Consider the following 17,012-nt stretch of genomic DNA (forward strand, 5'->3'; position numbering starts at 1 on the left):
TTCCAGTTGAGCTCTTTCAAATCCTGAAAGATGATGCTGTGAAAGTGCTGCCCTCAATATGCCAGCAAATTTGGAAAACTCAGCAGTGGCCACAGGAGTGGAAAAGGGCAGTTTTCATTCCAATCCCAAAGAAAGGCAATGCCAAAGAATGCTCAAACTATTGCACAATTGCACTCATCTCACACGCTAGTAAAGTAATGCTCAGAATTCTCCAAGCCAGGCTTCAGCAATATGTGAAGTGTGAACTTCCAGTTGTTCAAGCTGGTTTTAGAAAAGGCAGAGGAACAAGAGACCAAATTGCCAACATCCACTGGATCATCAAAAAAGCAAGAGAGTTCCAGAAAAACATATATTTCTGCTTTATTGACTATGCCAAAGCCTTTGACTGTGTGGATCACAATAAACTGGAAAATTCTTCAAGAGATGGGAATACTAGACCACCTGACCTGCCTCTTGAGAAACCTGTATGCAGGTCAGGAAGGAACAGCTAGAACTGGACATGAAACAACAGACTGGCTCCAAATAGGAAGAGGAGTATGTCAAGGCTGTATATTGTCACCCTGCTTATTTAACTTCTATGCAGAGTACATCATGAGAAACGCTGGGCTGGAAGAAGCAGAAGCTGGAATCAAGATTGCTGGGAGAAATATCAATAACCTCAGATATGCAGATGACACCACCCTTATGGCAGAAAGTGAAGAGGAACTAAAAAGCCTCTTGATGAAAGTGAAAGAGGAGAGTGAAAAAGTTGGCTTAAAGCTCAACATTCAGAAAACGAAGATCATGGCATCTGGTCCCATCACTTCATGGGAAATAGATGGGGAAACAGTGGAAACAGTGTCAAACTTTTTTTGTGGGGGGGTCCAAAATCACGGCAGATGGTGACTGCAGCCATGAAATTAAAAGACGCTTACTCCTTGGAAGAAAAGTTATGACCAACCTAGACAGCATATTGAAAAGCAGAGACATTACTTTGCCAACAAAGGTCCGTCTAGTCAAGGCTATGGGTTTTCCAGTGGTCATGTATGGATGTGAGAGTTGGACTGTGAAGAAAGCTGAGCACTGAAGAATTGATGCTTTTGAACTGTGGTGTTGGAGAAGACTCTTGAGAGTCCCTTGGACTGCAAGGAGATCCAACCAGTCCATTCTGAAGGAGATCAGCCCTGGGATTTCTTTGGAAGGACTGATGTTGAAGCTGAAACTCCAGTACTTTGGCCACCTCATGCAAAGAGTTGACTCATTGGAAAAGACTCTGATTCTGGGAGGGATTGGGGGCAGGAGGAGAAGGGGATGACAGAGAATGATATGGGTGGATGGCATCACTGACTCGATGGACGTGAGTCTGAGTGAACTCCGGGAGTTGGTGATGGACAGGGAGGCCTGGCGTGCTGCGATTCATGGGGTGGCAAAGAGTCGGACACGACTGAGTGACTGAACTGAACAGAGAGAATTCACACTTATGAATGAGAAGGCAGTATAAGGAGGTCAACTTTTTGTCAAAATTAACCTACAAATTTCACAGAGTCTCAAATAAACTTAGAGCAGTGCTTTTATTTTTATTTATTTTTTAAAATTTATTTATTTATTTTAATTGGAGACTAATTACTTTACAATATTGTAGTGGTTTTTCCCATACCATTGACATGAATCAACCACAAATGTACATGTGTCTCCATCCTGAACCCCCCTCCCACCTCCCTCCCCATCCCATCCCTCAGGGTCGTCCCAGTTATAGAAGCATTTTTAAAATGGCTGCTTGAATTCCATTTTGTTGATGGATTAATTTTCCATCTAACAAATACCCATTTCTATATCTGACATATCACCATGCCTGGACAAATGATCTCATGGAATTTACATTCTTTTAAAAATCATTTAAAACACACACACACACACACACACACACACACGGGCTTCCCTGGTGGCTCAGATGGTAAAGAATCTGCCTGCAATGCAGAGGCCTGGGTTTAATCCCTCGGTTGGGAAGATCCCCTGGAGAAGGGAATGGCTACCCACTCCAGTACTCTTGCCTGGAGAATTCTATGGATAGAGGAGCCTGGGAGGCTATAGTCCACGGGTTCACAGAGTCAGACATGACTGAGTGGCTAACACACAAACATATATTCTGGAGTTTACATTCTTGTTTTGGCCTGGCTTTCTTAGACTTGATGACTTCTGGATCCTAACTTACCTGTTCCCAGATTCCTTACCCTCCCTGAAGCTATGTATCATCATATGTCTCTGCTTGGGTATCTGCTCGCTTGGATGAATCTAGTAGAACTTCTAATATCTTCCTGTCCATTGCTGTCTTTTTGCCTTGATATAGAACTGGATAACTTACCTTTGCTTACAATCTCAATTACTAGCACTACCATTAATTAGGAAGACTACATCAAAAGGCTATAGAGCCTTTGTGTACCTTGCTGTGCTCAGTTGTGTCTGACTCTTTGTGATCCCAAAGAGCCCTCCACCCTCCCCTGTCCATGGAATTTTCCAGGCAAGAATACTAGAGTGGGTTGCCATTTCCTATTCCATAGTATACCTTGGATATAGTCTAAATGATGAAGGACTTTGTTCTCTAGCCAACAAGACCAGTGGATCCACCTAACAAGACCAGTGGACCTAAGGATACTGAAATTTTTTTAATACAGATTCATTCAACAAACACTTGTTGAACACCTCCTAGGTGTCAGACACTTCTTAAGTGCTGTACACACAGCAATGAACAAAAGAGGCAACACCTCTTTTCTTTATAGAGCCAGACAAGCAATCAATAAAACAATAAACAAGTAGAGTTGTTGATGATGGGTGCCATGGAGAAAAATTAAGCAGAGAAATAAGCTCTTGGAGTGGAGAAGTGTAGTTTGATATTTTAAAGTAAGGTATTCAGGAAACATCATTTTCCTAAAATTTCCCAAACTGTTTGGTCACAGTGGAAGGTTTTTCTCTGTCAAATAAGTAAAGTAACTCTGTAAAAAGAGTAAAAGAAACTTCAAGGGCAATGGTCAAAACTAAGGAACAGAAGGGCTGAACATGTTTCTCAATTAAAGAGGGAAAAAGCCACTTTACTGACATTGAGTCACAAATTTTTTAAGTGGCCTGTGAGCAGTTCTCCAGTTACATCTTCACTGTCCCTTCTCTAGTTAATTATGATCTCAGTAAAAGTCCTGTAATAATTGTACTTGAGAAAACACCTGGATATGCTGCTAGCGGTATTTTAAAACTGTTTGAACCCTTGGGAGATTAAACTCTTGGGCAAATGATTTGATGCTCCCCAGGTAGATAATCTGTCTGGAGATATTAATTCCCTTTGTGTCCAAATGAGCATGCAGCTATGCTCACAGCATCAGCCATCAGCTTGGGAGCAGGCATCTTCTTGCCATTAGCACAAGCTGAGAAGCTGGCTCAACAGATAACCCTAGCTAGCAATTAGGTATGCCAAGGACCAACAAGGCCTCCTGGGGAGAATGAGTGTATCCACAAATGAAACATCAATCACCTGCCCAATTTTCTATTAGTATATCTTTGGATTCCTTCTAAGTTTTTGCTATTATGAAAAAGCCGCCCTGAATTTTATTTATGTGTATCTCTTCCACACTTACCACATCATATTCTCAGGATAAAAATCTAAAAGAGAAATTGCTAAGTGTATGCCCATTTGAAAGTCTACTGCTGCTGCTAAGTCACTTCAGTCGTGTCCGACTCTGTGCAACCCCATAGATGGCAGCCCACCAGGCTCCCCCGTCCCCGGGATTCTCCAGGCAAGAACACTGGAGTGGGTTGCCGTTTCCTTCTCCAATGCATAAAAGTGAAAAGTGAAAGTGAAGTCGTTCAGTCGTGTCCGACTCTTAGCGACCCCGTGGACTGCAGCCTACCAGACTCCTCTGCCCATGGGATTTTCCAGGCAAGAGTACTGGAGTGGGTTGCCATTGCCTTCTCCGTGAAAGTCTGCAGTGTTCCTCAAACTTTAATGTATAAAATACTTGTTGTGTGTGTGTTAATCGTTCAGTCCTATCTTACTCTTTGTGACCCCATGGACTGTAGCTCACCAGTCTTCTCTGTCCATGGAATTCTCCAGGCAAGAATACTGAAATGGGTTAGCATTCCTTTCTCCAGGGCATCTTCCTGACCCAGGGATTGAACTCGCATCTCTCGTATCTCCTGCATTGCTGAGCAGATTCTTTACCACTGAGCCACCTGGGACTGCAGATGGAGATTTAATAGATATGGAATGGGTCTGAGATTCTTTTTCTAATATGATTCCAGGTGATTCCAATGCCACTGACCCTTAGATCACGTTGTGTATTACAAATTTCTACTATGTTTTGAGAAGTTGGCTTCTGGGAAGCAGATACTTTATAATAGTATTTTATGTTTACAAAGTATTTTAAGGTGTAAGAATACTTTTATATACATTAATTCATTTGGTTAATTCAGGGCCATAGGCATTACTGTGTTTGTGTGTGTGTGTGTGTGCATTCTTAGGTCATGTCTGACTCTGAGACCCATGGACTGTAGCCCACCAGGCTCCTCTGTACATGGGATTTCCCAGGCAAGAATAATACTGGAGTGGCTTACCGTTTCCTACTCCGGAGATCTTCCTGAACCAGGGATCAAACCTGTGCCTCTTGCATCTCCTGCATTGGTAGACTGATTCTTTACCACTTGCGCCACCTGGGAAGCCCATAGGCGTTATTACCTATCCTTGTTTTATGGATATGAAATGAGCTTAATTTGGCTACAAGGAAGTTTAAGAATAACCAAGATGGTAATGAGCTTCTGGAAACCTTATCATAGGGAGTCCCTGAAAAAGCTTTTAATGTTTAGCCCAGAGGATATATGTTGAAAAGTATATGGTGCTGGCCTTCAAAAAGGCTGTTATATGGAAAAGGTCATTTAAGCCTATTTTGAGTAGACACAAAAGTCTATTCAGGATCAAATTTGTGAATGTTACAGAAAAGCTGTTCACTTCAATATAAGGAGAAACTTTTTGGCTAACAGTGGTGTACAAGAAGGGAATGAACTGCTTGGTGAGGTAATGAATTCCCTGTTACTTTATTGAAACAGAGGTTGGAAAACTACTTGTTAGTGGACAATAGAGGTTACTGAGGTGGAGTGCGATAGTGAAGTAAAGTTGTCCTAACTGCAGGATTTTAGATCCTGGATTCTGTCACTATCAGTTATAGTTCTAAAATAGGCACAAAGTTGCTGAGAAGACTTTGGACTGGAAAGTATGCTGGTTACTGTAAAGGACTGAGAGGTTATTGGCACTACCCATCCTCATGGCTGGGGTCCTGGAGTCACCTCCTGAGCTTTTCGTGGAAGGTTCTGAGCTCTCTTAATTATGGATACTCTCAAGAGAACAGTGTAGATATCAGCCCTGATATCCTCCTATTTCCATTTTTACTTTTAATTATATATTTTAACAGATAACTTAAAAACATGCATCATTCCCTAAGAATAGGAAGTGCAGAACCAGAAGGACAAGTTTTTTCTCATTACGTTGCTTTAGACCATTAGGTAAATGACAAGCCAAACTAGTCTTAGTATCCTTTGACTATGATCCAGTTTTATTGTTTGGATGAACTCATCTATATCTCCCATGTGATGTATATAGTCTCATCATTTCCATGTGCTCTATATTTTCTGGGGCAATTCTCTATTAAAATAATCCTCCTTGGCTTTTGGACCAAGAGAAACATTCCCCAAATCTCTCTGAAGTGGTAGGAAAGTAATATGAAGGAACAGATGCATGATAGGTCTGAGCAAAGGAAATGCTCTTTGGACCAGATTTTTAAAAAGTTTTATTGGGATATAATTCATATGCTACATAATTCATTAATTTAAATAGTTTAGCCATACAACCATGTAATGTAATGGTTTTTAGTATGTTCACAGAGTTGTGTGACCATCACCACAATCAATTTTAGAATATTCTCATCACCCTCCAAAGAACTCCTGTACAGAATAGCAATCACATCCAAATTTTTCTGCACATAGCCCCACCCTGAGTTGTAGGCAACTGTTTATTTACTTTCTATTGTTATAAAATTTGCTGATTCTGAAATGTCCCATTGCCGGGGTCCAGCCCCAGCTGATCCAGGGTATTCGAAGGAGAGACGGCTAGGCGAGGGTCGGGGAACAACTGCTTAATTAAACGTTAATTAAGGAATAGAATAAGGATAGCTCAGTGAGGAAAATTCAGTGGAGAAAAGAGGCTGAGTAGCTTGGTTTACGCGGGGGACCAATAAAACTTCAAGACAAGAAGCTTGCACCACTTACGTAGGCCGCAGGCGTCCTTCCGTTCTCCCGAAGGAGAGGAGACACTGAGGCCTCCCCGGTCGGATCTTAGAAGCCCAGGCATAATTAGTAAGCATGGTGGGTTCCGCGCTCCAGATGGAGACTCAACCAGAGTGAGAGAGAGAGAGACATGGGGAGACCAGTCTTTCGAGGAACTGATCCCAATTCTTTATTTTCCATGGTCTACTTTTATACACTGAGATGTTATGCAAAAGTCACGCGGGGCCAGCAGTCCTGACTTTTATCAAAGTCAGGTGCTTCATACAAATGTATACAGAGGTCTTAGGGGTGTTACATCATCTTCTGGCCAGGGGGCCTGCTGACAATTTACGACCCTCTCCTTGTGACAGCGGTCAGTCAACCAGGACACTTATTTCTCCAGGGGTGATTATTCTTAAAACAGACGCCACCCAAATAAAGTTACATTCCTATAGGGTGAGGGTGTAGTGGGTTTTAGTTAAGGAAAGAATTTACTTAGCCTAAGGTCTAACGTGATTTATATCAAAGGTTAATACTTATGTCTTCTATATATTCATTAATGTGTATAAGGGCAGGGGATGTGGAGACTTAGCAGTAAACATTGGCTCAACAAATGAAAAACCCTTCACCAATATGATTTCTAATCAGCCCATTACACTTATACTAATAATTTTCTAACTTTTCTAAGGAACCTGTTTTTAGAAGGTTTAAAGCATCTTGTGCCTCTCACGGTTGGGAGGCTGTGAGCAATCACATGTGGCCGGACAAGCCTGTCAGGCTGGCTAGAGAACCTTCAGAGGAGTTTGTAGGTTAAAACACTCTTGTCATGCCTAGGAGTTTTTATCAACTGGAGCTCTAGGTTAACTCCTTCTCCGAAAGAGGTGGTGGGGGACAGCCCCCCATAAAGTCAGAGGTGTAGGTGAGAGCACAAAGTAGTAAAGTAGGCAGGCTCTGGTTATGGGGGTAGATGCTCGAGGATTTCCAGGGGGACTCCTGAGGCTCGATCCCGCCTTTGCGTATGTCGAGCCTCCTTCCTCATGACCTTTGCCATGGGCGGAGTGCCTCATGCCGGCCCCCAACATCTCCCCCTTTTTTATTTCTTAAAACAGCCAGATGCAGCTCAGTCGAGAGCTTCCGAATGCTCTGCCGAAGAATCCTGACAATACAAGGAAGAATGTTTATGAGAAGTAGGATTTGAGCACCAACGACAGCATAACTAGGGATATTAGACAGAATATTTTTTCCAGAAATAAAGTTAGAGAAGGTATGAAAAAAGTCATTAGCTGCTCCAGCGGCGGTAAAATCCAGTCGAGAGTGTTCCAAGGTCTGTATTTGATTATGAAGTTTCCCTAAGTCCAGGCCAATATCAGAACTATTTCAAACACCTGAGATATGATTTTTAATCTTTTCCCATTCATAATCTGTCTCGTTTACCTTCAAAGATGTCACGCACATCCACCTGTAATCAGCGTGGCATGTCAAAGCCATCTTCACCTTTAAAGCCTGTAACTCAGTGCCACTATGCATTATTGCCTCTTCTAAGGCGTCTACTCTCATCTCTAAATTTCTATCTATAACTTCCTGTGTTGCTAGAGTTAAAGAGACATTTTTAGACATAGTATCAACATATTGGGCAGTATGCACTTGTTGAGTCAATGATATTGCTGCCGCAGTAACAGAACTAATTGCTGCTATTAAAGCTGATATTCCTAAAATAAGTAGGCCCACAAACCGTCGCGATCGCATTAAATCCTGTAGTTGCTGTAACACGGCAAGACCATAGCTATCATATAGGCACCATAAGATAGGATGGGCATTGTAACACCACAAAGGAGCAAACATTACATTGAGGGTTTAAACAAGATGAAAGCATACATTGTTCACAAGTTACCACGTTAGGTCCACCTGAATAATTCATGAATACATTAAGTTTGTTGGAGTCATTAGTAAAAAGGAAAACATAAGGCGAGGGTAGACAAGCTAAAACAGAATAAGTAGAATTATTTTTTGGTTGGAGTTCACGCTGCAGCAGCCCTGTCAGTCTCGCTGGGATCTCGATGTTTATCTTGTCTCCCCTGCTGGCGGGCGCCGCGCTGGTCTGGACGGCACTTTGCGGGTGCGCTCTCCTCTCTGGCCCTCACTTGCTGCACAAACTTCTTTGCTCTAGGTCGTGGAGTGCAGCGAGGAGGGTGCAGGGCGAGGCTGGAAGCGCAGAGGCGAGAGCTGCCTGGTGGGCGGGGCGAGCAAGCGCGTGCCTCGAACCTGGCCTGTCTGGAACCCAAATTGGTGAATCTGCGTCCTCTGGAAAAATACAAGCACATCCTCGACCGCTAGTTAATAATGGGTCAGGACCCATCCATTGTCCTGAGAAGAGGTCCTTCCATTTGACTAATGGTTTTGCATTTAATTGCTCTAGGCACTAATGACGAAGCATTGCAGTAGTTCCAGCCAGATCAGTATTTAGAATATTTATTACGAAAAGAGCATGTTTGATGGGAAGATTTGATGGGGAGAGCTATACTTAAACTCCCCTTCTTTTAGTTTTTGAATTTGGATTTTTAATGTTTGATGCGCTCTTTCAACAATGGCCTGTCCCTGGGGATTATAAGGGATGACAGTATTATGTTTAATTTGAAACTTTATACAAAATTCCTGAAAAGACTTAGAAGTGTAAGCAGGAGCGTTGTCAGTTTTTTAGAGCTTTTGGCAGGCCCAAATATGAAAAACAAGTAAAGAGATGTTGTATCACATCTTTAACTACTTCCCCTGTACGAGCAGTTGCAATAATAACGTGAGAAAAGGTATCTACAGTTACATGAACAAAGGACAGTTTTCCAAATGAAGAGACATGAGTTAACATCCATTTGCCAGAGTACGTTAGGTTTGAGACCGCAAGGATTAACTCCCATAGGTAAACTATTATAAACAGTGGGGCAGTGTAAGCAAGAGCGCACAATCTCCCTAGCAGTTTCTCTGGGAATTTGGAATTGATATCTTAAAGCAGTAGCATATTGATGATGAAGTGAGTGAGAGGCTCTGGCCTCCTCAATCACAGTAGCCACTGTATTTCTGGTTAACAAGTCAGCCAAATCATTAAAGGCATTTAAAGGGCCGGGCAATCCGGAATGAGCCCAAATGTGTCCAATAAAAAATATTTTCTTTCTTTTCTAAATTTGTTGCTGTAAATTACTTAACAAATGAAATATGGTAGTTTTATTTTCAGGCAAAACCGCTGTTTCAATGTGTGGAAACAACCTGACAATATACTGAGAATCAGAGTAAAGATTAAATTCCTCATCTGCAAACATAGCAAAAGCCTCTACGACTGCTGTTATTTCAGCTCTTTGACCTGAAGTTTCCCATATTTCTAAAACCTTTTGGTGATTTTTAGTGAGTATGGAGGCTTTACCATTTGCTGACCCATCAGTAAAAACTATCTGGGCATTTGGAATAGGAGATTGTTTATATCTGACAGGAAAATTAACTGGATGTCTGGATATAAAATTCAGCAAAACATGCGAAGGTAAATGATGCAAAAATTTTGACCAAAATAGTTTCCTATAGCAATCTGCCAATTTTCAAACATTAGAAGAGCATCAAGTTGTTTCTTATTATATGGAATTACAATTTCTGATGTCTCTTTACCAAATAATTTAATGTTCCGCTTTTTTCTTTTAATATCAAAGTAGCTATCAATCCTGGATAAGAAGCCACTACTTTTTTAGTTTGAGCGGGAAGATGGACCCACTCTAGGGGGCCGTTTTGCCATAGAACCAATTTTTTGTCTGGCTACCCCAATTACACCTATGGGGGTTTCATGGTAAAGGAATTGTCAAGCAGTTGTCAATTTAATTTTTAAAATTTTTAAAATTTACATTTTAACAACATAAATTTAGGGATATGTTAATTTAGGTCTAATGTTTAGTTTAGGTCTCTGTATAAATTTAAATAATAAATGTATAAACTCCTTATCTCATTTTGGTATATAGATATGCCTAAATGCAAAATGTATTTATATATGTATTTATATATGGCAACAAGTATAAACTTATTGACATCTAATATATATAAATCAATATACTTGAATTAATCTTTATAATTATTAATTAATATATATTAAAGCAATACAATACGTACACAGCTAATACCAACCAACACAAACCAATGCACTGCAATAATACATGTCACACATATATAATATAATTATACGGTATATAGAACATATATCATCACAGCATCAATCCATACCAATTAATATCAGCCACACACACATTATATTACTGCAATATACATTTAATTATACAGTATATATATAATATGCATATATAGTATACATTTTAATTTATATACAAATTAGTTAAGTATAGATCTATAAATAGAATTATGTATACCCATATCTAATTAGGCAAACTGTAATTAGGCAAATATATTTATATTATGTATTTATAATAATAATATATATAGTATTGTTAATTGTACCGCCTGTTGATAACTAAGAAATTGAAAAAACCCTTCTCTGAGTATCTCCTATTTGAGACAGCACGTCCCTCTCCCATAGGGTAAAGGAGAGCATAGGAACTACATAGGGTTGGAAAGTTTCACAGGTATCTTTAAACTGCCAATCTAACATTTTTGAACTTTTAACTACTATGGGGGCTTGAGGGCAAATGAAACAAAATTTGACCCCTGAAATCTATCAGGGCAACTTGCCAATGATCACTATCTTGTAAAAGACTTGCAGTTGATCCTTATTGAATGGAATTACTATATTTGCTACTTCTTTTCTAAAAAGTTCCATACTTCTTTTTTCCTCCTTTTATACTTAATTGTGCAACCAAGCTGGGATAAGATAAAACTATTTTTCTTGGGGTCACTGGTAGATGGAACCAACGGGCCTTTTTGTCACAAGCACCCTGTAGGTGTATGTTTTGTGGCAAGAATAATTTAATCTCATCTTTTGGTATTATTAATCCTAATTAACTGATCATTTAAAGTCTCATCTACTTTAACAAGAGCTGTCTCTGTCTCGTTAGTCAACTTTTTCTTAGAACTGGAATTAGGATCGCTTTTTAAGTAATCAAACAAAGGCTTTAAATCTGCAGTAGTCAGTTTTAAATGTGGGCGTATCCAATTAATGTCTCCTAATAATTTTTGGAAATCATTTAAAGTTAGTAAACAATCTCTCCGCTTCAAAGGGGCAGTTTTTAAAACTTTTGGCAGACTTAAATATGAGAAGCAAGTAAAGAGGTGTTGTACAACATCTTTATAAGCTTTTCCAGTTATCATTTTGTAACCTAAATCTGGTCTATAGCTTTTTAGATGACAAGCAACCATCTAATCTTTGCTTGAATACTTCCAGCAATGGGGAACTCACTATTCCTCAAGGTTTTAAACTCTCCCTCACCTTTTTTTCTACAGCATTCCCACCCTGCATACCACTTTCTCTAATCTCACCAACTCATTTTCAGTAGTATACGTGGGCCAGGAACTGGGCCAGTTTTTTCCAGCAATGTTAAGAGATGTCTGTTCTTGTGTCTAATAGCCCTGACATTTTATTTTCTTGAATTAAAAGATCTTTTAAAGGCCTTGGAGCTGTAATTTCCTGCACCCAAAAAGCTAGATCACTAAATCCAAATACTCTGTGGCTCCTACCCTGAGAAGTCAAGTTTTTTCCTGTCTGATACTAAGGTAAAAGCAAAAGCTGTGTTACTGTTTGACCTTTATTAATTTGCACAGTTTTAGTAGGCGGTGGGGTCAAAATTTTAATTTCTCAATATAATCAGAATCTACTACACCATGCACCACCGAAATTTTTTGAAAAGAAAGCAAGCTACGCCCTAGCACACGTCCTACAATGCCCTCAGGTAGGGGGCCAGCCACTCCCATTGGAATTGGAGTAACCGGCTTGTCAAGGGTTAATATTGTTGCTAAATCCCCTTACCTTTCTGCTTTTCTCTTAGCCTGGGTGAGACCCCCCTGAGGGGGTTTTCTCCAAGGAGCACCTTTGCATATTGTGCATGCAGTCTGTTTTAAAAGCTCCAATGTTTAAAAAACTTTTTATCTTTTTCAGGCTTAGGCAACACTTTGAGAGGCTTTGGGGGCAAAGTGGGGAACTCTTAGGCCCTGGAAGGCGCAAACGGAGGCGGCGGCTATCGCCCCAAATCAGAAAGTGGTGGATAAGTTTTTTTTTTAAAGTTTGCGCAGAGGGGGAGGTAGCTCGCCAGGGCGTCAGGCCACAGTGTCCTCTAAGTCCTCTCCTCTCTCCTCTGCTGATTTTTTTTTTTTTTTCTTCTCTAAATCTTTCTCAAGTTTTCTTTCCCTCACTCTATCTTTTTTCCTTCCTCTTCTCTTCTCTTTTACTTTTTATCATTTCCTTCTTGTTTTCCTCTTTCATTCTCCCTTCTTCCTTCTTACTTTCTCTCTCTCCCCCTCTCTTTCTCTCTGTATCTCTTTTTCTAACTTCCTTTTTTCCTTTTTCTATCTTGCTGCATTCCCTGATTCCTTATTTCTCCGTTCCTCTCTCCTTTTCACTCTTTAGTTCTTTTTTTATCTTTAGATCTTTCTCTATTTTCTTTCCTTTTTTCTTTTTCACTTTTTTCTTTTTCTCTTTTTTTTTTTTTTTTTTTTTTTTGCTTGGGTGAGGCCCCCCTGAGGGGGTTTTTTGCAAGGAGCAGGCTCTGTATATTGTGTATTCTTTAAAAGCTACTTTGTTTAAAAGAAAACTTTTAATCTTTTTCAACCCTAGGCAATGCTCTGGGAGGCTTTGGATGTAAACTGGGGAATTCTTAGGCCCTGGGAGGTGCAAGCGGAGGTGGAGTAGTCGCCTTAAATCAGAAATTGTTGGATAAATTTTTAAAGGTTTGTGTAGAGGGAGAGGGGGCTCACCAGGGCGCCCGGCCGCAGCGTCCTGTAAGCCCTCTCACTCCTCGGGAGGTAGAGCACAGTCTCCCTCCTTTTCCTCATCAATGGCAGAAAATATGATCTGCGTAGAAGGTGGAGACCCACTACCATCCACCGCTATAGCCTCTCCCATAGGTTATCCCACAGCCTCATGACGAGGGTTCAGAACATTTTGAATCATATTTATAGGATAAGTTTTTAGTTGGTTTTTTACCTTCACCCAAGTATCTAAATTAACAGTACCCTCTTTAAGTTTCAAGATTACTTGTATAAAGACTTGGCGTTCTTAGTTTCAGTGTTAACCATGTCAGAAAGTTAAGTATAATAGACGATTTTGCTTTTAGCTATTAAAAGATCAGGCCTTTCTTGTCAGCCTTTTTAGAAACCGTTTTTTCTCTCTAACTCTTCAACACTTTCAACACTTCCCACTCCTCTCGCCCTGTCTATCCTACAGGGGGGTCCGCGGCACCCTTGAGTGGGGTCCTAGCCGTCCCGAACACTGGAAGAACAATTGGGCTGATGACCCAGATTGTTCCGGGAGGGGGGGGGAACAGCCGGCTGATGGCCCAAAACTGTTCCGAGGGAGAAGCAGTAGAGCTGATGACCCAAACTGCTCCGTGGGGGAACAAGAGGGCTGATGACCCAGTTGTTCCGAGAACGGGGGAGCAATAGAGCTGATGACCCTAATTGCAGGGAGCTTACCTTGGAATATCCTGTCTCGGGCGCCACCTGCCGGGGTCCAGCCCCAGCTGATCCAGGGTATTCGAAGGAGAGATGGCTAGGCGAGGGTCGGGGAACAACTGCTTAATTAAACGTTAATTAAGGAATAGAATAAGGATAGCTCAGTGAGGAAAATTCAGTGGAGAAAAGAGGCTGAGTAGCTTGGTTTACGCGGGGGACCAATAAAACTTCAAGACAAGAAGCTTGCACCACTTACGTAGGCCGCAGGCGTCCTTCCGTTCTCCCGAAGGAGAGGAGACACTGAGGCCTCCCCGGTCGGATCTTAGAAGCCCAGGCATAATTAGTAAGCATGGTGGGTTCCGCGCTCCAGATGGAGACTCAACCAGAGTGAGAGAGAGAGAGACATGGGGAGACCAGTCTTTCGAGGAACTGATCCCAATTCTTTATTTTCCATGGTCTACTTTTATACACTGAGATGTTATGCAAAAGTCACGCGGGGCCAGCAGTCCTGACTTTTATCAAAGTCAGGTGCTTCATACAAATGTATACAGAGGTCTTAGGGGTGTTACATCATCTTCTGGCCAGGGGGCCTGCTGACAATTTACGACCCTCTCCTTGTGACAGCGGTCAGTCAACCAGGACACTTATTTCTCCAGGGGTGATTATTCTTAAAACAGACGCCACCCAAATAAAGTTACATTCCTATAGGGTGAGGGTGTAGTGGGTTTTAGTTAAGGAAAGAATTTACTTAGCCTAAGGTCTAACGTGATTTATATCAAAGGTTAATACTTATGTCTTCTATATATTCATTAATGTGTATAAGGGCAGGGGATGTGGAGACTTAGCAGTAAACATTGGCTCAACAAATGAAAAACCCTTCACCAATATGATTTCTAATCAGCCCATTACACTTATACTAATAATTTTCTAACTTTTCTAAGGAACCTGTTTTTAGAAGGTTTAAAGCATCTTGTGCCTCTCACGGTTGGGAGGCTGTGAGCAATCACATGTGGCCGGACAAGCCTGTCAGGCTGGCTAGAGAACCTTCAGAGGAGTTTGTAGGTTAAAACACTCTTGTCATGCCTAGGAGTTTTTATCAACTGGAGCTCTAGGTTAACTCCTTCTCCAAAAGAGGTGGTGGGGGACAGCCCCCCGTAAAGTCAGAGGTGTAGGTGAGAGCACAAAGTAGTAAAGTAGGCAGGCTCTGGTTATGGGGGTAGATGCTCGAGGATTTCCAGGGGGACTCCTGAGGCTCGATCCCGCCTTTGCGTATGTCGAGCCTCCTTCCTCATGACCTTTGCCATGGGCGGAGTGCCTCATGCCGGCCCCCAACATCCCATAATTGGAATCATATGATCTTTTTTTTTATGTGAATGGCTTCTTTCAGTTAGTAATTTTTTAAGGTTCACTTATGTTGTAGAAAATATAAATATTTCATTCCTTTTTATTGCTGAATAATATTCTATTGTATGGATACCATGTTTTATTTATTTATCCATTCATCAGTTGATGAATGTTTTGGTTGTTTCTATCTTTTGGCTATTATGAGGACCACTTCCCCCTAAATCACTATTGTACTACAAAGATAAAGATGTAACTTTATTTTTAACATTTATGAATATATTACAAAGTTACAAAGGTATAACTCATAGTCATGTACTCACTCTCCAGCTGAAGCCCTCTTTGTACCCTCCCTGATTTTATTCTTTTCTATGCCTGCTAAAGGTAAACAGTCTCCTTATATATTTTTGTGCATTTCTTTATACTTTTACTACATGTAATGAATAAAACATTATAGTATCATAAAAATATATCACACCCTATACATTTTTGTGTAACTTGCTTTTTTGCTCAGTGTTATATTTATGAAATCCATGTTTTCTAAATCTATGCAACTTTATTTCATTTATTTTTATCATGTGGCAATTCCTTGATATAAATATATTATAGTTTAGTTCTCCATTTAATGAAGGGTCATTTCTATTTTTTCTATATAAATAATATATTCTTATTTTTGTTTACTTGAGCACCTGTGCAGTAGTTTCTCCAGGGTACCTGCCTCACTGCAGAATCACTTGATTATAGCATATTCATATTTTCAGCTTTGCTAGATATTGATAAATTGTCCTCCAAAATGTATGTACCAATTTATACTCCCTCCAACAATGACTAATTCTCTTTGATCCCCATTCTATCTGGTACTTGGCATTTTCAGAGGTTCTTTTAATCTAATATTAAAGATGTGAAATGATATTTAATCATATTTTAAACTTTTTTGGTATTACTGATTAACAAAGGTTTGGAGATAATAGTACAATTTAAAGAGTAAGTTATAGTTGATACTTGAAGTGTCTTCTCTTAAAATCTATATGCCCGAATCAAATCTCAGAATCCTTCACCAGGTTGACTCTTCACTGATAGTAGAGATAAACCTTAAAGCCCAGGCCTGACTGCCTCTAAAACCCAGAAAGCATAATCACCCTGGTCTGCCTTGTTTGCTTCTTGGGAATAATCCCATACTCAGTACAAATGACAATAAGAACTTCATACTCTCCAGTAAAAATACATGCCCATAAAGAAAGAGATGTTACCATGATCTGGACAAACCATAATAATAGAATACGAGTGTAATAGAATTACAGTGCATGCGTGGTAAGTTGCATCTGACTTTTTGTGACCCTATGGACTATAGCCTGCTAGGCTTCTCTGTCCATGGGATTCTCCAGGCAAGAATACTGGAGTGGGTTGCCATGCCCTTCTCCAGGGGATCTTCCCAACCCAGGGATAGAACTCATGTCTCTTTTCTACCTGTATTGGCAAGCTGGTCCTTTACCACTAGTGCCCCCTGGGAAGCTCCAATAAAGACATCCCAAAGTTGCAGTTATGAGGCCTCAACACTATGTGAGTGACCCCCTAATTGGGGCATGTTGTGCTGCCAAGACCAATATCTTTCTATTCAATTCTTTATCTCTCAAGGAAAGATTGCCCGAATGTTCCTTTTTGCTATATTGTCATTTCTACTTTTGGTATTCTCATTTCTACTTTTGCATCCTGGAAGGCAAATTAGAAGTAAACACAAGCTTACATATATCATTCAATGGATGGTTTTAAGCATAGATTGGTCTAGCTCCAGATTTATGAAAAATCAAAAC

This window comes from Bubalus bubalis, chromosome 5 (assembly GCF_019923935.1).
Source record: "Bubalus bubalis isolate 160015118507 breed Murrah chromosome 5, NDDB_SH_1, whole genome shotgun sequence".
Taxonomy (NCBI): domain Eukaryota; kingdom Metazoa; phylum Chordata; class Mammalia; order Artiodactyla; family Bovidae; genus Bubalus; species Bubalus bubalis.